Here is a 24410-nt window from a genome sequence, read left to right as displayed (position 1 = left end):
AACAATATGTAATTATATATGTGTTTTCCGATGGTCTTAGGCGACCCCTGTGAAGGGGTCGAGACCCACAGGTTGAGAACCGCTGATTTAAGAGGAAGCTTTAGAAAGAGACTCAACTTAAGGAGGAGTGTCAATTCAGACTACTTGGTCTGAGATCCAATGGAGTATTTATCCTAACGACATTGGGACACATTCATCTCTGAGAGCTGGGTGGATGCTAAAGAGCCATCTAATACATGAACCATGGTTCAACTACGCAATGACTGTATGGGAGAAGCGAAATTTTTTTCCAGATATTGCTACCATATGATGGCCTCCCTATAGTAAGGTCTTCTCATGTGTCTAGTACTCAGATATGCTTTTCACATATCTGATCATTTGGGCCTTGCCACATCCCCATAAGGCAGTCATTAACATATTCACTCTGGTACCGGGAAATGAAAGTTAGGAGAGCTTCATGAATTTGCCCATAGCCAGACAGCCACTCAGTGGAAAAACTTTATATCTGATTATAAAATAATGTCCTTAAAATTGAGAGCTGAAGTAGATGAGTTTCTTTGCAAATTTCCAACTTTATTTGAATATTCTAAATATACACTGTCTACTCTCTACAGGGAACTATAGTAGAAGCAATAGAAAATTACAAAATACATATATATGTGTGTGTGAGTGTGTGTACATATATGTATACCACAGTATAATTAACTCAGTAAGCAGCATTTATTAATCACCTAAGGTGTGTGAGACATTTCACAAGGAAATGGAAACCTAACATTCAAGATGGTGTAAGCCTGGCCCTCACAAAGCAATTGTCACAAGTATTTTTTTTCACACTACATGCATGACACTGCATGAGGCATGGGAAGACTCTGAGTGCAAGGAAGACAGAGAATGAGGTGGGATCTGAAGAACTGGGAAAAGATGGATAGGCAACTTTCTAGTCCAAGACAACTGAGTGAGATGTTCAGCATCAGCTCCTCCCACACCACCTAGTGCTCTAACACTATACCTCCAAAAGTCAGGTCTACCATTTTTTACTGGACATATATCAAAACCAACTTTATACTAGTTACTTTACGTTAGCTTTTGCACTTTTTGCATAACCACACGAAGTATTAGTGCCCCTCATTTTTTCTGTCTCCATCTCTAAGTATCTTCTTTGAGTAGTTTGTGAAATACTTATGGTCTAGGAAGGCATCTTATCCTTGGAGCCTTTGCACATAGTACATTCTCAAAAACTATTTTTATTATGTTGAGATTCTCTTTAATATTAGATTAACTTTCTCTTGGAGACATATGTAACATTTTAAGAACATTCCCCAATATTCTAATATCACTTGTCTTATTTGTCCAACAAGATTGAAGGACAGAACCATTTTTAGTGAGCTGAAATTATTTTATGACACAAAAAGCCAAAGTTTTTTGTGTGCGTATGTATCTCCTCATCCCACATCAATGTATGTGTTTGCGGCTAGTAGATGGACTCTATTAGAGAATTTTGCTCTTTCTTGCTATTTTACCAAAGACAGATAGCAAGAACAGGAATGGACCTCAACTGTGCCAGCCTGATTGGTTAAATAGGCTCATTACCACAGAAAAGTAACTCATGTGACCTTTTAAATCAACCTTCCTTGCTCTTTGCAATTACAGCGTTGGCCTCAACACTAAATTATATTTAATTTATATTAAATTGTATATCATATAGCAAATGGTTCTTGAACAACTGGATATCACATGGTATGCAGTTTCCTGCCTCTGGTTACTTAAGGATTTTATATCAGCAACTAATCCAGAGGCCTTAATCTCAAAGAACTGTTTAACCTGGAATATCCCTGAGATATTAAGTTTCCCAAAAGTTGTCATGCAAAAAAATAAAATAAAATAAATCACACGCATAATATTATGTATGAAGATTTTAGGGCCTGGCATCAACATATTTAGATTTAAGGAGCCTTGGGCAGAGCTACTGCATCTGCATTATTAACAGCTCTCTGGGAATTCTGAGGCAAATGGTCTGGTGAAATTCATAGGTAGTGACTATCTCTCCTCTCTCAATATTTACCTGATAATAGAGGCCTATGTGGACTGATAATCAAAAGAAAATCTGATTCAAATTTGGTCTCACAATAGGAGGTAATTTATCCATTAAATTAATGATTGCAGAACTCTCACCTTTGCACAATTGGCAAGTTTCCTCTTTATTTTAATAGCCTGTCTTCAAGAAAAAAAAAAAAAAGGCTGTCAGATCTCTAATAATCAACTACATTTGTAAAGCAATCTCCAAAGAAAAATCCTACAAGTAAGGTGAGGGGAAATTTCTGACTAGATATTCTTTGCAGATATTTAAGTTTGTAAAGCACAGACCTAGAGATAGAGGTCAAATCTCCTCTACAACCTCCTACCAATTAAAATGCCAATGTACTCTAAGTGTTCTTTTAATCAACCATAATTTGAGGTACTTTTTTCCATTTTTTTGAATATCTATTGTGCACAAATCACGGTGGGAACTTGAAGAAGCATTAGCTAAAGCTCATAAAAGCCGAGAAAGAGAAACCTCTGACTTAGATAAGCTGGGTCTGGGCGTGGTGTTGCACTGATTGGCTACATGCAGGTGAACCCACGCTTTTTTCTGACACTTAAAATGTAGATATTCATGGTTTCTTTAAACGTGGCTTGATGCACACAAATGTGCTCAATGGATTTTTGGCAAAGATGCAAAACAATTCAATGGAAGGATAGCCTTAAAAAAATAAATAAATAAAAGGCCCAGCCAGTGTGGCTCAGTGGTTGAGCATCGACCTATGAACCAGGAGGTCATGGTTCAATTCCCGGTCAGGGCACAAGCCCAAGTTGTGGGTTCCATTCCAAGTAGGGGGTATGCAGGAGGCAGCCAATCAATGATTCTTTCTCATTATTGATATTTCTATCTCTCTCTCTCTCTCTCTTTCTCTCCCCCCTCAGCTCTGATATCAATAAAAATATATTTTAAAAAAATGATCCTGGAGTAACTGGACCTGCAAAGATAAATAAAATGAACTCAACCGAACTTCACATCTTACACAACAATCAAGTCAAAATGGATCATGGGCTTAAACACAAAATTGTAAATGTCAAATTGTAACTTTATTAGAAAGTAAAGGTTTAGGGGAAAAAAATCTTCAGGATTTAAGCCTAGGCAAAAGCATCCTATATAATAAAAGCCTAATGTTCTAAGTGTCTGGTCATCCAGTCAGCTGTTCAACCAATCAAAGTGTAATATGCTAATGATATGCTAAGGCCATTCAACCGCTTGCTATGACGTGCACTGACCACCAGGGGGTAGATAGTTGACCAGCTGAACAGTCACTATGACGTGCACTGACCACCAGGGGGCAGATGCTCTGACTGGTAGATTAGCTTGCTGCTGGGGTCCAGCTGATTGGGACTGAGTGAGACGGCCGGACATGCCCTGGAGCCCCCCGCAAGGTCCCTCCTTGGCTGGACAAATTCCAAATCCCTCCCCAGGGTCAGGGATTTGAGTTATTTTACCTTGTACTTTACCTTGGGCATCAGTGGGGTCACTCGGCCTGGCCTGCACCCTCTTGCAATCCAGGACCTCTTGGGGGATGCCAGAGAGCTGGTTTTGGCTTGATCCCGCAGGCCAGGCAGAGGGACCCCACTGGTGCACAAATTTGTGCACCGGGCCTCTAGTATTCTATAAAAGGAAAAACAAAAAACTGGATCTCATCAGCATTAAAAATCTGCTTTGCGAAAGAGTGTGATAAAAGAATGAGAGGCAAGCTACAGAGAAAGGATCTTTATAAACCACATGGTTAATTATGAAATAGTTCTAACATATACAACTCTAAGGCCAACCTGACAGAGGTACTGGGTCTTGGCTATTTTATTCAACCTTGGGCTCATCTAGTGGGAAATCTTTGCTTTGGACCAACCCTTTGATCTGCCCCCAAAATGTCTAAATCTACTACGTTACTGTCTGAGGCTCTCCCTGTCCAATCCTGCTTCCATTCTTCTTCCTTCTCAAAGTTAAGAATCCACATCTTGGTTTGGAGCTTTCCTGATCCTATTTCCTCCATCTTTTATCTTTTGAAAACATTATGTCCATTAAAACTATATTTAAAAATAGTTTATTGTCGAAAACATTACATATGTCCCTCCTTTCCCCCCATTGACCCCTTCTAGCCAGCCCCTTCCCCCCACCCCAGGCCTTCACCATCCTATTGTCTGTGTGCATGGGTTATGCATATATATATGCATATAAGTTCTTTGATCTCTTCCAATCCACCCAACCCCCCACCCGAAACCTTCCCTCTGAAAAACCTGCTCCATGTTTCTATGTCTCTGAATGTATTTTGTTTATCAGTTTATTTTGTTCATTAGATTCCACATATGAGTGAGATCATGTGATACTTGTCTTTCTCCGACTGGTTTATTTCGCTTAGCGTAATCCTCTCCAGGTCCCTCCATGCTGTCTCAAAGGGTCAGAGATCATGCATTCCTAGCTCCATCACAGCACCTGCTCCCCAGGGAACGCATCTAACATAGGTGTTCTAACATGATTTCTTCTGTGGTCAAAGTTATTCACTCAGATTCCTAAGGATCCACACACCTCAACTCTCCAGTTGTATGTCATATGTATGTACATTCTTTGGATGAGTAACACATGAACGTATTTCTATATATTTCCTTTTTAAAGTTAAATGTTACCACTTTAAGGGGATGAGTGCATTTCATTAATACACTCTCAAGATGCCTATCTTGGAGGGAAAATGACGCTCTCACTAATTGTATAAGCAATTCCTGCCTCAAAGGTAACTAGAAATAGAAAGGTTGGTTTTCAGTTTGTTAAAGTTGGCCCTGTTTCTAGGCCGATTGCTTCTCCCACTGTTAAACCTGTGTGGTTTCCCCCCTCTGTTTTCGTCTTTCCCTCTCATGTCAGATGTCTCCCTAGGAAAACACTGAACATTTTGCTGTCTTGTCCACAGCACAGTTAGCACTTTGACCTAGTGCACATTTTCTTTATTTTCTGTTTCAAGTTGGCTGTTAATTGAATCCGATCTTGAATTTCACTGAGAATGAAGACTTTGCTGAGCGTTCCGCATGGTCTTTGATAAAGAAACTGCTGATTTTCAGCTTTTATTATAACCTATTTTTTTCCTGTCAAAATGTCCTTTAATATGGACTGTTTTTAATCTCTTTAAATTAATGAATCTCATTAAATGGCTCTTAAGTAAATCATTTCGATAATGGTTGACAGATTTGTTTTATGCCAAATGGAGAGTATAAGATAGTTTCTTTATTCAAAAATAAGAAAAAATTGCCATTCCCAAACTGCATTTTTGTATGTGTGTGTGTCTCCCTGATGAATACTCCCCAGTGCTGGTGTTCTGGTCTGTGACCAAAGAGTGATTTAGTTGTTCAGAAAACAATAATAAATAACTTAGATACACACCAAAGAGCAAGACGTTAGGGGCAGCAAAGTTTAGGGAATTCTTACATTGTTGGTTTGTTAACGCTTCTATACACTTTGTTTCTAGTCTTGTACCTTTTATGACTGTCTAGGGCAGTGATGGCGAACCTATGACACGCATGTCAGAGGTGACATGCAAACTCATTTTTTTGGTTGATTTTTCATTGTTAAGTGGCATTTAAATATATAAAATAAATATCAAAAATATAAGTCTTTGTTTTACTATGGTTGCAAATATCAAAAAATTTCTATATGTGACACGGCACCAGAGTTAAGTTAGGGTTTTTCAAAATGCTGACACGCCAAGCTCAAAAGGTTCACCATCGCTGGTCTAGGGTCAGGGATTTGAGTTATTTTACCTTGTACTTTAAAAATATATATATTTATTGATTTCAGAGAGGAAGGGAGAAGGAGAGAGTGAGAGAAACATCAATTATGAGAGAGAATCATTGGTCAGCTGCTTCCTGTACATCCCACACTGGGGATTGAGCCCGCAACCTGGGCATGTGCCCTGACCGGGAATCGAACAGTGACCTCCTGGCTCATAGGTCTATGGTCAACCACTGAGCCACGCCAGCTGGGCTTACCTTGTATTTTTAAGCTATAGTAGTTTTAAGCAGAGTGTTCACATTTTTAAATGACATCACCCTCACCTGCTCTTCACTTTTCTTCCAATTATCTCCATTCCTTCAAAAATGTATGTGCCTTTCACACAGCATAACCACAGCAGGTGAAAACACAGTGCTTAAGAAAACAAATTTATCAACAGAAACGCCCAGGGATACGTAATACTTAGGAAATGCTACAGGAGAAGAGATTGAAGGTGTTACAAGGGAAGGCAGGTAAAGAGGGCCAGCCAGGAGGAAAAGGAGGAGGAGGAGGTGGAGGAGGAGGAGAAAGAGCAGGATCTTGGCATTCCACAGGGGTTTGGTTCTGCATCTTTCTTTCAATGTGGTGGCTCTGGGACAAAGAATGAACTGAATAAATCTTATTTGTTTGAATGACAAGAGATAGAAAAAAATGAGTGAGAAAGGGAACAATATGTTAGAAATCAAAGCAGGATGTATGTGTGGGGAGAGGGAGGTGGCAGGGAGAGAAAGAGAGATTGACATTACTGCTCTGTACCACAACTCATACTAAGCAGGAACACTCAAAATATAGTAGGGAGGCAGATATTTGGTATTTTCTGGGTTTTATAGGAGGAGCTAATAGTGATTTATATACCATTTACTCCCCACACCTCACACCACAGAATATACAGCATCGCTACTTGGCAGTTAGCATACGGCCATCACAGAAGAGACAAAACCATTCCTTATCATCTTAACAATATTGTCCATGCCAAGGTTCTAGGTCTCCAGCCCAACAATTATTGAAAGTTGACATAGTTTATTATCTTAGACACAAATAGGAGAATTTAAATAAAAGAAAAAAAATTGTGGCCCAGCCAGTGTGGGTCAGTGGTCGAGTGTTGCCCTATGAACCAGGTTGTCACAGTTCGATTCCTGGTCAAGGCACATACATGGGTTGCAGGCATCATCCTTAGTTGAGGGCATGCAGGAGACAGCTGATCAGTGATTCTCTCTCATCACTGATGTTTCTATCGCTCTCTCTCCCTCTCCCTTTCTCTCTGTAACCAATAAAAATATATATTTTTTTAAAAGCTTATGGAAAGAGTGATCCAGATTGGGCCCTGCTTGCTTGTACTGTTAACATTGTCTAAGAGCCCTTGCCCATAGTGGATTTGTTGGTGTGGTGGTTCTGGTCCATGTTTCATGGCTCTGGATGGAAGGGGATTGCCGCAGCCTGTGTGAGGGACAGCTCTACCAGTGTGGGTTGATTGAGAGTGTCATTGGGCTTAGGAGACTGATGATGGTGTTTTAAAGTGCTTCAGTTAAGGGGATGGGGTAAGTCCAATTGAACAATACAGAGAATGCTCCAGTGGACTGTAGAATCTTGAGCAACAGAATCTGTACATCTTCCAACGTCAATCTTAAGCCATTAGTTCTGCGTCTCATAGTGGGGAAATGCAATAATTAAGAAAAGCTTCCGTTTGCATATTCATACAACATTCAAATCACATACAGTTTCCCAAAAAGCACTCAAGCCAGAAATTGTCATCTCCTAGATGCAGCCTTTCTATTTGCGGAAAGGGGAGCGAAAATAAAAGGCACATCTCTTATCTGCCCTTGGAGTGTTCACAGCATCAACTGTCATCCTTTTTCTTTTCTTTTCCTTTCTCCCCAGGTGATAGATTATCAGGAGGCTGTTAAATACCCCAGGAGTTTAGAATAATATATTCATGAGACTTCTCATAGCGAAATGTGAAAGTTAAAGAGAAAACTTAGGCGGGAAGGATGCACAAGGTGAGGAATGTGGAGAGCGGGCAGCTCAACCAATGCCTTATCAAGACGGGGATTATCAGCCAGCACACCTGGACTTCAGCTACTGGGCTCCACTTGGGGCACAGCCCTGCACGCACCGTCTCCAGCCTCAGTCCACAGGGGCAAGCTCTACAAAGGGATGACTGAGCAACCTCATTTGACCAAGCGAATTGACAAAAAGCACTGAAGAAAATGTACATTTGAAATTATTTTTAATAAATATGTTTTTCAAATCCTTTTATTGTTGTTTGAACTACTTTTTCTTGAATTTTGTTTGTTTGTTAATCCTTACCTGAAGATATTTTTCGATTGATTTTTTTTTTTTTGAGAGAGAGAGAAAATGGAAGGGAGGGGGAGAGACAGAAAGAGAGAGAGAAACATCGATGTGAGAGATACACACCAACCAACCAGGGCTGGGGATCGAGCCTGCAGGATCCATGCCCTTGACTGGAATTGAACCCAGTCCAAGGGCCAATGCTCTATCCACTGAGCCAAACTGGCAAGGGCTGTGAACTACTTTTTAATTTCCCCTCCGTGTTATTTACTTCTCTAGCCAACAACCTTTCTGTGAAGGGACTCTGGAATAAACCCTAATCTTTGAGATCAAGGGTATGCAAACCACAGCCCATGGCCAAATCCCTCCCCTGCCTGAAAGCTAAGAATGTTCTTCATTTTTAAATGTTTACATTTTTAAAGGTTATACAAATGCCTGGTATCCTCTAATTTGCTATTTGGCACTTTATTAAAAAAAATGCCAACCCTAGGTCTAGATCGTTATCCCTCACATGCATACGTTTAGATTATTATATACATAGACTCAGATGAACCCAAGGTCATGGCAATGCTGAGTCATGTTGCCGTTCGCCTTTCTTTGTTGCCCCTGGATTATTCCTTCTACTCCCACCTCTGAAACTACTATCTCACTTAGGATAGCAACACAGTGGAATGAAAAGGATGTACACTTAAAAGGATAGACTGATTGGCAACAAATGGATTAACCTGAAGCCACAGATGCACAGAAATTTAGAGCTAGAATTTGAGAGAGAAACATCGGTTTGTTGTGCAGTGGTTCTCAACCTTCTGGCCCTTTAAATACAGTTCATGTCATGACCCAACCATAAAATTATTTTCGTTGCCACTTCATCACTGTAATGTTGCTACTGTTATGAATCGTCATGTAAATATCTGATATGCAGGATGGTCTTAGGTGACCCCTGTGAAAGGGTCGTTCGACTGCCAAAGGGGTCGTGACCCACAGGTTGAGAACCGCTGATTTAGAGGTAGCCTTCCGGAGACATATCCTATGGGTTACTTTCAGCATTCCTCCCTCCCTACACTTGATGACTAAGAACCCCATTTCCCTCACCCTTAAAATTGGACCCAAAGCAATAGTGTTTCTTTGGTACCTTGCAGCTTTAAAACCCTATGATTTTATACTTCAAAGTGATTTTGCTTTCAGTTTGTAGTGCTCTTAATGGGAAAAAAAATTAGGTCGATTTTCATGAAGATTTCCCGTCCTCCTGCACAGGGATGGCATGGAGCTGGGGAAGCCGGCTCCATAGAGGTTCTATGACATCCCATCCGTGCCTCATTCCCTCGACAGACTTCATTTCAGTCCCCACTGAACATGCAGCGACATCCCCTGCCCCGGCTTCCATTTGGGATGGTTAGAGCAGGGAATAAAGGGGGGGAACGCTGGCTTAGGGGGGTTTATAACATGTGTGAGCATTAAAGGCAATCTGTGGAATGGAAAATCGTTGACCAGCTCAGGAACCGTGGGAAGTGATTGGTCCGGAAGCCAGGAGCTGATAGACTGAGCTGGAGGCGGGAGCCTCCCTGGTTAATCAGGTACCTCCGCTGGGGACGGGCAGTCCCTCTGGTGTGCAGTGTTTTTTGTTCTTCTCCTGCCTCCTGACACCGGCACTGACAGGAAGATTAGAAAGTTACATAATTGCATTAGGATAACAAGGCAGTTCACGGGAAGGCTGAGACCCTGGTGGTATTTTTAGAATAATTTGGAGGAGCTGCCATTACCATCTTGCTGAGAGCTGTCTTCATTTGTCAGAAGGGACGGAGAGAAGTGAATTCATCATCTATTTTTTCAGATTACTGGGTCCTTGAGAGATGCGTGAGGAGAAGTAACATGAAGATGGAGTCGTTTGCAATATAAGGACATCACGAACACCCTTACAACGACTTACGGATTTTTTCCCCTTTTTGTCAAGCGCAAGATTTGCTTTATTTCACACGTAGCCATTATAACTTCTGCTCCGAATTTCCCCTCATCTCCTCCCCTTCTTTTTTCTTTCTCACCTTCTCATCACACACACACATACACACACACACACACACACACACACACACACGGCACAGAAACACAGACACACAGTGAAAAACATACACAGAGAGATACAAAGACACACCTTCGAATGCAAGAATATTTCTTTTTTCCTAAAACAAACTCTGCACAATAGCCTCTGAATTCATCTGCCCAAACGATAATGTCCCACTTCTCTCAGCCCCAATTTCACCATCTGTAATATCAGGATGACAGTGCTACCCTCCCAGACCTGTGATGAGATGCTGAAATGGTGAAAACCTTTTGAATGGAAAGCGACAGCGATTCCCATGGCCCGCTCCTGTTCCTAAGCACGCGTGGGAAGCTGTCCGTGGAGCGTGTATTTCTCCCGCCTCCTGGATGGGCAGAGCGGGCGGGGCCTCCGGGATGTGTGTCAGGGGGGCTTCAATACTGTCAGGATGACCTTTTTTCTCTCTCTCTCCGCATGGACGTCACATATTGGATTCTCTGAGGGGCTGAAGGCTATTCCCAGAGAATAATATGAGGGGCTAGACTATCCAATCGCAGTTCACGGTAGATTTCCATGAGGTTTCTGTAAAATAAAAAGCATGGGCAAATTCTCCTGTGCTGTGTTCCCTTTGCCCTTTTCAGGGTCTGCTCTAATCTCTAAGGTCAACTTCGCTAGGAAACCATTGGCAACTACTGCCATCCCTGACCTTTTCCTTCTCTGGCGCGTTGGAATATAAATATAATACAAGGAAGGAAGACATCAGAGGATGGAGAATTTTATTCATCGGAAATGATAGGAAAATCCCCCCAGAAAGAGCAGTGAGAGAGACAATGATGGTGTGGCCTAGGCTGTTTCCTCCTTGAGAAGCACAGAAAGACGGGGCAGCTGGAATGTTAAGGGGCCTGATGACCCTCCAGTGACTTCAGATGGCGGGTGGGTGAGAAAAAAAGTCCCTAGAGGCCAAAACCAGAGGGGAGAGAATATAGGAAACTGCCAAGCAGAGTGCTCAGGAAGGGGCATAAAAGACTGGAGAAAGATCAAGATGGACCAGAAAAGTATAGAAAGGGCTTTTTCTGGCTACTGAGCATAGATCTTCTCTCATTCAAAGAATACATTCTCACCCGTTTTTGAGAATGACCGTACTACGTCTTTGTACTAATTCTAAAAAGTGTTTGGATGTTAAAATTATTTAAAATATTTGCATTGACTTCAGTTTGTAGCTATCAGCTATTTTTATTTCTTCTTTAATATTTTGTTACATACAGTCAATAATGACTGGGCCACGAGGAACCACAGTTATATCCAGGCATATACAGTGAATGTCTTCTCTTCCCTGTGACCCATGGCACCCTGAGGGCACAGTCTTCTGATTTAATACTGTACATCTGTTCTACAAGCCTAAGGAAGGCCTGGAAATAAGAAGTTCTCAATGTTCATTTTATGAAATGAACAGAAGAGAAGAGATTGACATGAGAGGATGGGATGAAAACTCAGGAAGGAAACAGTGGAGCTGAGAGAGAAAGAATGGGGCAAAATTCCATCTTTGGTTTTATTCCCAGGGCAGAGTACAGGCAGAAACCACAGCATTCCTGACAGCATGGTATTGCCCTTGGACCAGGTAAAATATGCTCATTCTCCAACATTTACAAAAGCAAATTAAGTCCAGCCAGTGTTGCTCAGTGGTTGGGCCACTGGCCCATGAACCAGGAGGTCCTGGCTCCATTCCCAATCAAGGCACATGCCTGGGTTGCGGGCTTGATCCCCAGTAGGCGGTGTGTAGGAGGAAGCCAACCAATGTCTCTTTGTCATCATTGATGTTTCTATCTCTCCCTCTCCCTTCCCTCTCTGAAATCAATAAAAATATATTTTAAAAACAAACAAAAAAGAAAAGTAAGCCTGTAACATGATTCATTTTCAATTTCTTTTTAACGAGGCTAACTATCCGTTTGGCTCCTTAATCACACAGCTGTTACACACCTTAATCACACAGCTGTTACACACACACACACACCCCACACCACCCCCAGTGATTTCTCACACATCCTCAGTGTCTCTCTTGCTGGGGTCACATTTCTGCTTTGAGGTTCTTTTTGGCAATTAGGGCGTTGAGCCAGTTTCCAAGTGGAATCTGTTTCCAGGCCAGATTTTCAGATGAGTATATATATTTCAGGCTAAGTACCATCTTTAAAAACACCAAGAAAAATTTTTTTTTAATCCTTTACTTCCAAAGCAGAACCAAGAAATGACAGGAGCTTCAAAGCTGTATCGAGCAACAGGTGAACTTGTTGGTTGAGTTACAGAAAGACTTCAGGTTTGGTATTTGTAGGTTCCAGTCCTGCTAATCATTTGATTTCAGCTTTTAGTCAACGGAGCTGAGTCACTTGACTGTCCATCACCTGTATATGTTCAGTGTCTAATCCAGGGCCTGGTACACAGTAGGTGCTGGGGGAGGAATCACTGAGTGAATGAAAACATGCATGAATGAAGAACTGTCTTTCCTATGTCATAGTGATTTTGTGATAGTAAATAGAGAACATAGGACCCACCTACCATCATACATAGTTATTACAATATGATTGACTCTCAAAATCTGTGTATCTATTTAAGAAATTTATTTGTAACCAAAAACCTTTCCAAAAATAAAGAATGAAAGCCTGGATGGCTTCAGAGGTGAATTCTATCAGACACTATAAGAAGAAATAATAGCAGTCCTCCCAATTCTGTTTTAGAAAATGGAGAAGGGAGACTCTTACCAAATATTTTTTATAAGAACAACATAACAACCCAGATACTAAAATGTGAAAAGGACATAAGAAAAAGAAATGACAGACTGAAATCCCTCAAGAACACAGATGCAATAATTCTCCACAAATTATCAGTAAGTATATCTAGGAATATCTTAACAATGGGTTTCTTCCAGTTATGCAAAACTGGCTCCACATTAGAAAAGTAAAATAACATAAAGACACAAACTCATCAGAATAAGGAAAATCATGCTCTTAATAGAAATAGGAAAAATAATTTGATAAAATTCAATTTTCAGCAACTCCATATGAAAGGAAAATTTCTCAGCTTGATAAAGGATCTTGGGGAAAAATCCTACAATGAATATACTTAATGATGAAATAAAACCCCTGAAACTTTGGTGGAAAAAATGCTGTAACAAATAACTGAAAGTATCTTTCTGAAGCTGGACAAAATTTAGATAAGCAGACTTAAAGAAATGAACCAATTAATTTAAAAGAATTAATGCCTACCTAGACAAATACTTTTAATATTTAATCAGGAAGACAATGTCCTAGAGGCATTTAGGCAAAAAACACACAAAACTACAGCTGGCCTCAGCCTTCTCCTCTGAAACACTTAAATTCAGAAGGCAGAAAAGCAACTGCCTAGAGAGTTTTGTCAGAAGGGTTGAATCAGTCCAGAGAAGGGAAGGGAAAAGTTAAGGGAAAAGAGAAGGTTCTTTGAAATACACAGAATGGCTTTAGAAAGAGCAGTGGAATAATTTAATATAGAAAGGATATCTTGGTTTGATTTGGGGCCTGGGTTCACATTAGAAAATATTTACTTATAACTAAATCTGGATAGCAGTGTCATTTATATAGAATTACCATATTTACAAGCATAAAGGCCATTTTTTTTGCATGATAACTAAGTTTAAGCTTTAGAATCAGACACTTATCATTTAGATATGGCTCCGGTGTGGCTGGGCTGAGTTACTTCCATCTTTTCACTTGTCCACAATCAGACACTTGTCATTTAGATATGGCTCCGGTGTGGCTGGACTGAGTTATTTCCATATTTTGACTTGGCCACCAAAGCTCAGCATTTTGCGTCAATAATAATTTGTTTACTTGAAGAGACCTAAGTTTTTTATGATATTTAAACGCACAATAATATCTGTTGGTCTTTTCCTCGACCATGCCTTCAATGGTGCCTCACCTATCATTTGTGTCATATGTATTTTTATATTATAGACCAAATAAAATTTCTTTTTTAAAATGTTTTTATTGATTTTTGAGAGAGAGAGGGAGGAAGGAAGAGGGAGAGACAGACATCAATGAGAAAGAAGCATCAATCAACTGCCTCCTGCACTCCCACTACTGAGGTTTGAGCCCGAAACCCAGGCAAGTACCTTGACCAGGAATCGAACCCTGACCTCCTGGTTCATAGGTTGATATTCAACCACTGAGTCATACCGGCCAGGCAGGCTGGGACTATTTAAACAGAAGTTTGGCGACCATCCTTTAGAAATATAGCAGAGAATATTCAAATATTGGGTAGAGTGGTTGGCATTCTCCATTCTAGACCCATATACCTTCCTTTATATATTAAGAGTTTCCCAAAACGGCATTAATGTTAACATTAATTAAGATTAGAATATTCTCACAACATAAACAGAATTGAAGTTGCTCACGTTTGAGCCAATCTTGTATAGCTTAACATACATCCTCATTAAAAAGATACCATTTTTCAGGATTTAGAAACAACAAATCATGAAGTTTCACTTCAACTGAGAAAGCTGACTCATACACCGAATCAAACATTTCCTAAAAATGCCACCGGAAGCCAGGAAGGGTCGCTTTCTTTTCAGGGTGCATATTTCAGAGCGGCCTGACATTTTCTTCAAGGTCCTGTTTTATGTTGTAAAATGCACTCAAGTTGAAGTGACGGCGAACAGACGTTAGAGATCTCTCTTCTAAGAAGGGATATTTCCCAGTTTTGATCTTTTATGCAAAATGAAAGCCCCTCCCTCACCCAAGTCCAAATATAATGTTATATAATAAAGACTAATTTTAATTCATCATGTGCTCATTGCCTTTTGCCGGAGGGCAGGGGGGGATAGAGGGAAATTTAACAAAAAGTTTCATCATAATGTAATGAATAATTTATGCTTTAAAAGAATTTTTAAAATATGTTTTTTATTGATTTTTAGAGCGAGAGGAAGGGAGAGGCATAAATAGAAACATCGATGACAAAGAAATATCATCTATCAGCTGCCTCCTGCACGCCCCCTACTGGGGATCGAGCCTGCAACAGGGGCATGTGCCCTGACTGGGAATCCAACCAGTGACCTCTTGGTTCTGTGGTTGACACTCAACCACTGAGCCCCACCAGCCAAGCATAACTAATACGCTTTTGAAAATGAGGGAGCATTAGGGTGAAACACAAAATGCTCTTTGATTACTATTGTTTCATACCAGTGGGGCTCTGGCTGTGGCCACTGGGCATGCTCAGGCCACATACTGAGGAGAGTGCCCTTTGATGGGCACCACCACAGTGATAAGTGCACTTGGACCTTGCTCTCTGGTACTTGAAGTCTCTCCAGGTTAGTCCTTTGAACATGATTTCACTGCTGAACTTGGCCATTATGATCTGACGGCAGTCATTAGCAGCCTCCTCACAGATCTGCTTCTGCCCGTGTTTTCTGAGGATAAGGGTGTCTCTATTCCTGATGTCACTTGTCGTTTACTTTCTTGCACTGAATATATTGGAACTATCATATTTGACAGAGCATAGATGAACTCTGTCACTTAAAAACTAGCTTTCAATTATCGGCAAACTTTCCCAAAGATCTTTTTTTTGGATTTTCGTTTTAAATTATTAAATGTTGTAAACAAGTTGATGCTGAAACTTATGATGTTTTTTTCATTTTTTTGCTTTCCCAAAATGGGCAGAGAGAAAAGAAGTAGAAGGGGCATATTAAGAAGTGAAGGACAGAAAGAATAAAAAAGAAAGAACAGACATACAATATAAATGAATTCTATTATATACTAGAGGCCCGATGCACAAAATTCATGCAATGTACTTGGCCCTCTCAGCCATGGGGGCTGCCTTGGCCCTCGTAGCCCCGGCTTCTCCGGAAGGTCGTTTGGAAGGTTGTTCAGCTGTCTGGTCTAATTAGCATATTACACTTTTATTATTACAGACTTGCTAAGCACTATGCTAAATGATTAAATATATGTTTTCCCTTTTTATCTTCTTGGCGGCTTAATTTTTTCCTAGTTTTGTTCTCTCCCCTCTAGCATTATGGAGCTATAACTGGTATACAAAAAACCCACAGAACCCACACCTACTTAATATATACAATCTGGTGAGTTTGTACATATGTATACACTCATGTTACCATCACCACAGTCAAAATAATAAACATACTTATAATCTCCAAAAGTCTCCTTGTGTCCCTATTTTGGGGGTAGGATAGGAATACAACATGAGAGCTATACTCTTAACAACTTTTTTAAGCTCACAATATCTTATTTCTCACTGTGTTGTACAACAAATCTCTAGAACTCGCTGATCTTATGTTAACTATGAATTTATAGCCATATCTCTCTCCCCGAATTCCCTAGTAACCAACACTTTACTGTCTACTTCTATACATTTGACTATTTTAGAAGCCTCTTAAAATAAGAATCATGCAGAATCATTCGACCCTCTGTAACTAACTTATTTCACTTGTCATCATATCTACCTACTTCATCCTTGTTGTCACAAATAATAGAGTTTCATTTTTTTAAGGCTGAATAATATTCCATTTTCTTTATCCATTCACCTGTCATTGATATTTTGGTCATTTCGGTCATTTCCACATCTTACCTATTGTGACTACTAGTAATGCTGCAATGATCATGGGGGCGGGGGCATCTCTTTGATATCCTGATTTCAATTCTTTTGGATAAATACCCAGAAGTGTGATTGCTGAATAATACGGTAGTTTTAATTTTCTAAGGAATCGACATCTTGCTTTCCATAGCTACCACACTATTTTACATTCCCACCAAGAGTGCAAAAGTGTTCTAGTTTCTCTACAACCTCACCAACATTTTTTTAAAAAAATAATAGCCAGTTTAATAGGTATGAGGTGATATCTCGCTGTGTTTTGGATTTGCATTTCCTTGGTGATTAATGATGTTGAATATGAAATTGATTTTAGAAAGAGAAGAAGGGAGAGAGAGGAATATTGATGGACTGCCTCCTGCATACTCCCTACTGGGGATCAAGCCCCAAATACTATACATGTGCCCTGACTGGGAATCAAACCAGTGACCTCTTGGTGCATGGGATGATGTCCAACCCACTGAGCAACACTGGCCAGGGCTGCTGTTGAGCATTTTTTCATACACCTGTTGGCTATCTGTATGTTCTCTTTGGAGAAATGTCTACTGTCGGAGACTTATAATGTGTCTATTGTTGTATGCATTTATGAGATAAATATAGTGAAGTGCAGGGGCACTAAGATACTTACCAGTGTTATACAAACAGTAAAAACTGTGTATGAGGAAAGTAAATAATTGTTTAACAAAAATAAACTACAGGTTGTACTGAAAATAAAACTTCAATTTTTATTTTTAGAAAAGCTTGAACTTTAACAATTGATCTGTGAAGAAAATTGCATCGGAACATTGAATTCTAAAGGATGCAAACAATATTGAGCACACTTCTCACTCTTATCTCCCATCAAAACAAACAAGCAAATGAAAACAACAACAAAAAAAACTAAGCATGTTTGAAAGCCAATCCAAGTGTCATTTTCCATTTTCAGTCTTAAATTTCAATTGTTTGGATGAAGAATAATACAATAATAATAAAGAATAATACAAGAATAAATTGTTTCACTTAAAACTGTAAACCTACTTTTGCCCACCCCTATATTGTAGATACTTAATTCTCTTTAAAAAGTATCATCTTAGAGATGGGAGCTTTGAATTGTCACATTGATTTTAGTGTTGAATATATTACTTTAAGAAAACAGGCATGCCCTAACCAGTTTGGCTCAGTGGATAGAGCATCAGCCTGCGGACTCCAGGGTCCCAGGTTCGATTCCGGTCAAGGGCATGTACCTTGGTTGCGGGCACATCCCCAGTAGGGAGTGTGCAGGAGGCAGCTGATCGATGTTTCTCTCTCATCAATGTTTCTAACTCTCTATCCCTCTCCCTTCCTCTCTGTAAAAAATCAGTAAAATATATATTTTAAAAAAGAAAACAGGCATAGCTTGTATTTTTCAGCAATTGCTAACAATAAAAATGTATCTAAAAAGTATCTTTTTAATTAATACATATTTATGTATATTTATGTAAGTATTAAATTTACATTTAAAAAACAGAATATATTATATAAATTATAGAAAGTTAGATGATAGATAGATAGATAGACAGACAGATAGATAAAAAGTGTACACACAGCATGGGTTTTTCACCCAGTAGTAACATCTAGGTAGCCACATCCTATATTACAAAACAGATTGCAAGAAGCCTTGCTCAAGTCTTTCGCCATCACTATTCTTCTTCAAAGTTAGACACTAATCAATCATCAGAGATGTTTTGTCTGTTTCTGAAATTTATATAAATGGAACTATGACTTATGTAATCATAGTTTATTTTACTTGGTATATTTCTGAAATTCTCAAAAGGTGTGACATGTAGTAACAGTTCATCCATCTCCACTATTGTATAGTCTTTCCTTTGTACAAATTAGCCACTTTTTAAATGTATCCAATTGATATGGATCACCAGATGGATTGTTTCATATTTTGAGCCCTTAACATCAGTGCTACCATAGCCTTTTCTGCATATACGTACGGATGCACATCAGTATGGTTTTCTTGGGCTTATACCTAGTAACAGAAATGTTGGTCAGAGTGCACCATTAAGTGCAGATTTACTAAATACTATCAGTTTTACAACGTGGCTAAACCAATCTACACTCCCACCCGTACTGCATTAGGGTTCTCATTGGATCACGTCCTCAGCAACCCTTGTTATTGTCCGTCATTTTATTTTTAGCCTTTCTTGTGGGTCTATTTCTAGTCAATTATCTTTAAATATATCCTCTGAGTTTGTCGTATACATTTCATGGATAGGGGGTGAGTTGCTAAAACTTTAAAATAAAATAACTAAAGCAAGTTTCTATCAAAAGAATTAAGCAGGCATTGGGTGGAGGTTTTAGTAGTCAAGCAGCCAAAATCAAGTAACAAAATCAAAGTTGTGGATCCTGGCATGCACGTATGAGCATCCTGAATAAGGAAAGGCATGGAGGGTGCCTAGAGCTATCATGTCCCAGCAAACATGTCGAGAATGAGAATGAGAAGAGACTGGCCTTAGCATGACTGTGTAACCTGGACACGTTTTTGTTCCCCCAGAGAACATCCACATCTCTAAAGGAGTGAGAGAATTATAGGATTACTTCCCTCCTAGCTGTCATTCCACATGAAAGAAATTTAACCCAAGGTCACCTTTGTATCACAAGGCCAAGCTTCAGTCTCTATTCAAATCCAATTACCTAACAGTTCAAGGTCTTTCACTACCTCGCAGCTCCTTCTTTGGTCATAGCGATGCATTTGTATTTTATTCTAAGAACAATGGGGATTCACTGGAAGACTTTGAAAGGTCACATGTGCTGTCATAGGCAGAACAGCTGAGTTAAAAATGTTAGACATTGAACTTGCCAACTGAATGTAAAGGAGATTTGCAGTTTCATTCCTTCAATGCGTTCCCGGCTATGGGGTTCACCAGTCTTCATTCATTGTAGCTTCAATCATATGTAATACTTCAGAGTCAGTCTCTCTGACTAATGTCTGTGTTTCTTTTCATTTGCATGTATCACCAACATGTAACATTCCACTACTGCATTTCTCTCAGCTTTTATTTTGCACCACAGGTTTTATGACTTTTTTTTTCTTATGATATCCAACTACTTGGCTTTTAATTTTCTTCGGCTGGAATTTTGCCATTTTATAGATTCCTACCCCCGGGTGAATCTAGGATTCAAGAGGCCTCTTTTTTTTTATCTCTTATTCACATCCCACAAAATTCTCTAACATTTATTCTCAAATTGGTTTTCCATCTCAGTAAACAAAACATGGAGATGACAATTTGAGGGACAGAATAAAAAGATGAGCAACAATCCATTTTTAGTTTCCAGAGATATTTTGTGCTGAAGTAACAAGATTTCATTATTCAAAACAAATTAAGATTTACCAAATTGCATTCCATCTAGACGTATGGGCACGGTGTTGGCAACCGCAGATTTATAAAATAAAAGATAAAGTTACATTTTCCTTTGGCTCATAGAAAAGCTGTTCAAATGGTAATAAGCTGGAGTTATCATTTTAAAACATCTCTTATTTTCCTGTAAAATTACAGCAGCTACTTTAAAAAAGTATTTCTACCTCTAAGAGAAAAATGATCCATCATTATGGTTGAAACAATTTTTTTTTACCTAATCTAATGAAGATAACCCTTCTTTAATATTATAAAAGAATGGAATGATTTTTAAAAAAATATATTTCTATTGATTTCAGAGAGGAAGGGAAAGGGAGAGGGAGATAGAAACATCAATAATAAGAGAGAATCATTGATTGGCTGTCTCCTGCACGCCCCACATTGGGGATGGAGCCTGCAACCCAGGCATGTGCCTTGACTGGGAATTGACCTGTGACCTCCTAGTTCATAGGTCAAAGCTCAACCACTGAGCCATTCCAGCCAGGCTGGAGTGATTTTTAAACATTTATCTATAATTATTTTTACATCAAGAGAAAAAAAGACATATTACATGGATTCAAAACTTCAAAATTATAAAGACTACTAAAGGCCCGTTGCACGAAGAGATTCATGCAATAGGCCTTCCTTCCCCTGGCTGCCGGCACCAGATTTCCTCTGGCACCTGGGACCCAGGTCTTTGGTCCGGCCCCAGTGAGGCTTGGATTCTCCCCTCTGGCTGCAGCAGAGAAGCCAAGCCTCTTCAGTCTTCAGTCTTCAGTCTTCTTCAGTCTTCACTCTGGCTGGAGCCTTCAGTCTTCACTCTGTACCTGCGTATGCGAATTATCCGCCATCTTTGTTGGGTTAATTTGCATAGTCACTCTGATTAGCTGGTGGGCGTAGCAGAGTGACACCAATTTGCATGTTTCTCTTTTAGTAGTGTAGATTTTTCCAAAAAAATTAAGCATGGACAAGTTTAATAGGATTTCTCTAACGTTTAATTTTGACTTTAGTGGTTGGTTTGAAAATTAATCCTCAACACTGAGCAACTTTTGTTTTTAATTAGTTCCCTCTTCAGCTTTAGATTTTTGCCAGATTTTAAAATGGTCTCACTTCATCCAAAAGTATGAAATTATGTTCACATGTAAAAGGGTAACTGTAAAACTTTATTCACAGATTCTTTTTCATTATTTTCTACCTTTACACAAGTATATAAATAAATTTGTATGTAACTGTACTGTTTCCTATATAAAGCCCCATTCCTTCCCTCTTATTTAGCAGCCTGATTTTTACTAAAGGTAGCATTAGAACAATTTTATAATTTCTGAAACTGTCATCTTTGAGTGTTTCTAAGGTTGTACTTATTCATGGTTTAAGATCTTTCAGTTGCTAAAATCTCATTGCATGCTTACTTGCAGGAATAGCTGCATGTCTTGTGTTTGCACAAAATTTTCTTATTATTGTTCTTCCCATTTCTAGACCTTCACATGCATTCTCTCTTCACTAGTTGTTGAAATATGTCTCCAGCATCTAGAATCCTCCTGCCCCCCCCCCCCATCCATTGCGTTGGCAGTAGAGTTACCTTTTCAGCATAGTATTTGGTGACATGGACCTTGAATAAGTCAGCTGTAGGTGTGACTCCCTCTGCCACATTCTAGCCTTGAGCTTGAAATAACTTACATAACTGCTCTGGCCCTCTGTGTCCAATCTAGAGGATCGAGCCTGCAACCTGGGCATGTCTACTGACTGGGATTTGAACCGTGACCTCCTGGTTTAACCACTGATTCAGACTCATGTCTCTGAAAATATCTTGGCTATGCCATTCTCCATGAGAAGGCTTCTTCATCAGAATGGCTGCCTCATGATAGCAAACAGACCTCACATCTGCATCCACCACCCCCCAGTCAGAGATAAACAGATTGATTATTAGGAGAGCTTCTTATTATTATAGAATAGCAAGGAAGAAGCTAGTCTAGAAGCTCCTAAAAATGCCTCTGCATACAGATCAGAATAACTGCCCATATCTGCAAATGAATGTCCAAGATGGCAGCAGGTAGAGCCAATTTTATCCAAATCATTTGACTAATATAAATTGGGGGAGAATGCATTTTCTAAAATAATAATAATAATAATAATTTTGTAAAAAAAAGGTTGCTGAGAAGCCAACATAATAAAAGTGTGGATTGAATCATGTGACCTCAAAGCTCTTAGACTCTAAAACTCCCCTATGTGACTCAAACTCTGTTATAGAGGTCAAAGGTCATTTCTCTTGCCTGAACCACTCTGCAGGAATTTTCAGAGCCTTTAGCAATGCATATATGTGTAAGTATTTATTCCAAACTTCTCTCCTTTCCAAAACCCTGCCCCCCTTTCCCGCCCCCCCTCTCTTGGATATATCACCTGTTCTTTCCAGGCAAGCCATTCTTCAGCATCTGGACTGCCTGAGTGCAGCTCAAATGGAATGCCAAACAAATCAACAGAATAGCTGCCAGGCCTTCACGAGAAACAATATTAGCCGTGTCTGTTCATACTGAGAGCAGAATGGAAGTGACACAAATAAAATGTAATGGGGTAAAATATATTGCTCAATGTACAGTAACAAGGAACTACTGGTTGACAATTTTTCCCCCCTCCTCACTACATTTCAATGTAGTTTCTGTGATTGCTACACAGTGTTAGTAAACGAAGTGCTGATAGCAGTGTTAAACACAGTAAGAGCACAATAGGCACAATAGATGTATGTAAAATGAATTACATCAGACCCAACAAATCCATTATAGAATCTGTACTTAGAAATGCAGAATCTCAATGCTGAAATATAATCTTGGTTGAAAAGCCATCTGATGCACCTAGTTTTCCTGAAAGTAAATTCTTTCCACCGAGTTCCTGATGTGGAGCTATTGTCATGATAGTTGAATATCTCTACCAAGAAAATTCATCACCATGGGGATTGTATAATTCCAAAGACATAAAGAGACAGATCGGAGAGTTTCTTATCTTAAAGCAGTGGTTCTCAACTTTCCTAATGCCGCGACCCTTTAATACAGTTCCTCATGTTGTGGTGACCCCCAATTTCATTGTTACAAATTGAACATAATTAAAGCATAGTGATTAATCACAAAAACAATATGTAATTATATATGTATTTTCCGATGGTCTTAGGCAACCCCTGTGAAAGGGTCGTTCGACCCCCAAAAGGGTCATGACCCACAGGTTGAGAACCACTGTGTTAAAGAGAAATGGTCCTTTTGCCCAGCCGGCATGACTCAGTGGTTGAGAGTCGACCTATGAACCAGGAGGTCATGGTTTGATTCCCGCTTAGGGCATATGCCTGGGTTGCAGGCTCCATCCCCAGTAGGGGGCGTGCAGACAATGACTCTCATCATTAATATTTCTCTCTCTCTCCCTCCGCATTCCTCTCTGAAATCAATAAAAATATATTTAAAAAAAAGAAGAATGGTTCTTGTGTCTTTTATCCACTGAACCCATCCAAGATGAACTATAGAAAGTAGAAAACTAGTAAGAAGATTATGTAAACCAATAGTATTGCCTTTGGATCTATGGCATATCTACATGCCCAGAGAATGAATAGCATGTGACAAAATGTTAAAGAAAAAACAATTTCTTTAAGTCTATAGTTTTACTTTGTTTGATACAGTTCTCTCTCAATAATTGGGGTTTTCACAATTTAAAAGTAAAGGGAATCGATAAGCTTTTGGAGTGTGAAATATGTCCATGGTATTATTTTACATTCCATGCCCCAAATCTGTTTTCATCTTTGCAATGTCGTCATCAAGTAGGTATTATTATTAATTATATTCTCAGAGGAGTGAGGTGTAGAAATTTAAGTCACAGGCTCAGGGTAGCACAGCAGGTAAGTTGTAGAGCTGACACTGTCACCTGTGTTGACCTGGATAGAAAGCCCAGCCTTAGACCTACATGCACTGCCTTCCAACTCTGTTCATCATTTCCCCCTAAACTGCATCAGAGAAAAAAAAATCCGCAGATATTCTTGGCAGAGGATTCATTTGATAAAACCCACATGCCATTGGTTCGCCTCTAACATTTAACATTCGTGATACTGTTTGCTGAACGAAGAGAAATGCTAAGACTCCAAACCAAATGTTTGCCGAGCAGATTATCCTCGATGGCCTTCTGCTTAAAAGTTTAAAATTAAAAATAGAACGCGATTCACTCTATGTCCCCTGCCAACCTGTGTGCGAGCAGCAATGCCGGCCAAGGTTTCCAAAGCTCGAGGCTGGGC

This window comes from Myotis lucifugus, unplaced genomic scaffold, assembly GCF_000147115.1.
Source record: "Myotis lucifugus unplaced genomic scaffold, Myoluc2.0 scaffold_263, whole genome shotgun sequence".
NCBI lineage: Eukaryota > Metazoa > Chordata > Mammalia > Chiroptera > Vespertilionidae > Myotis > Myotis lucifugus.
This window is presented reverse-complemented; position numbering follows the sequence as displayed.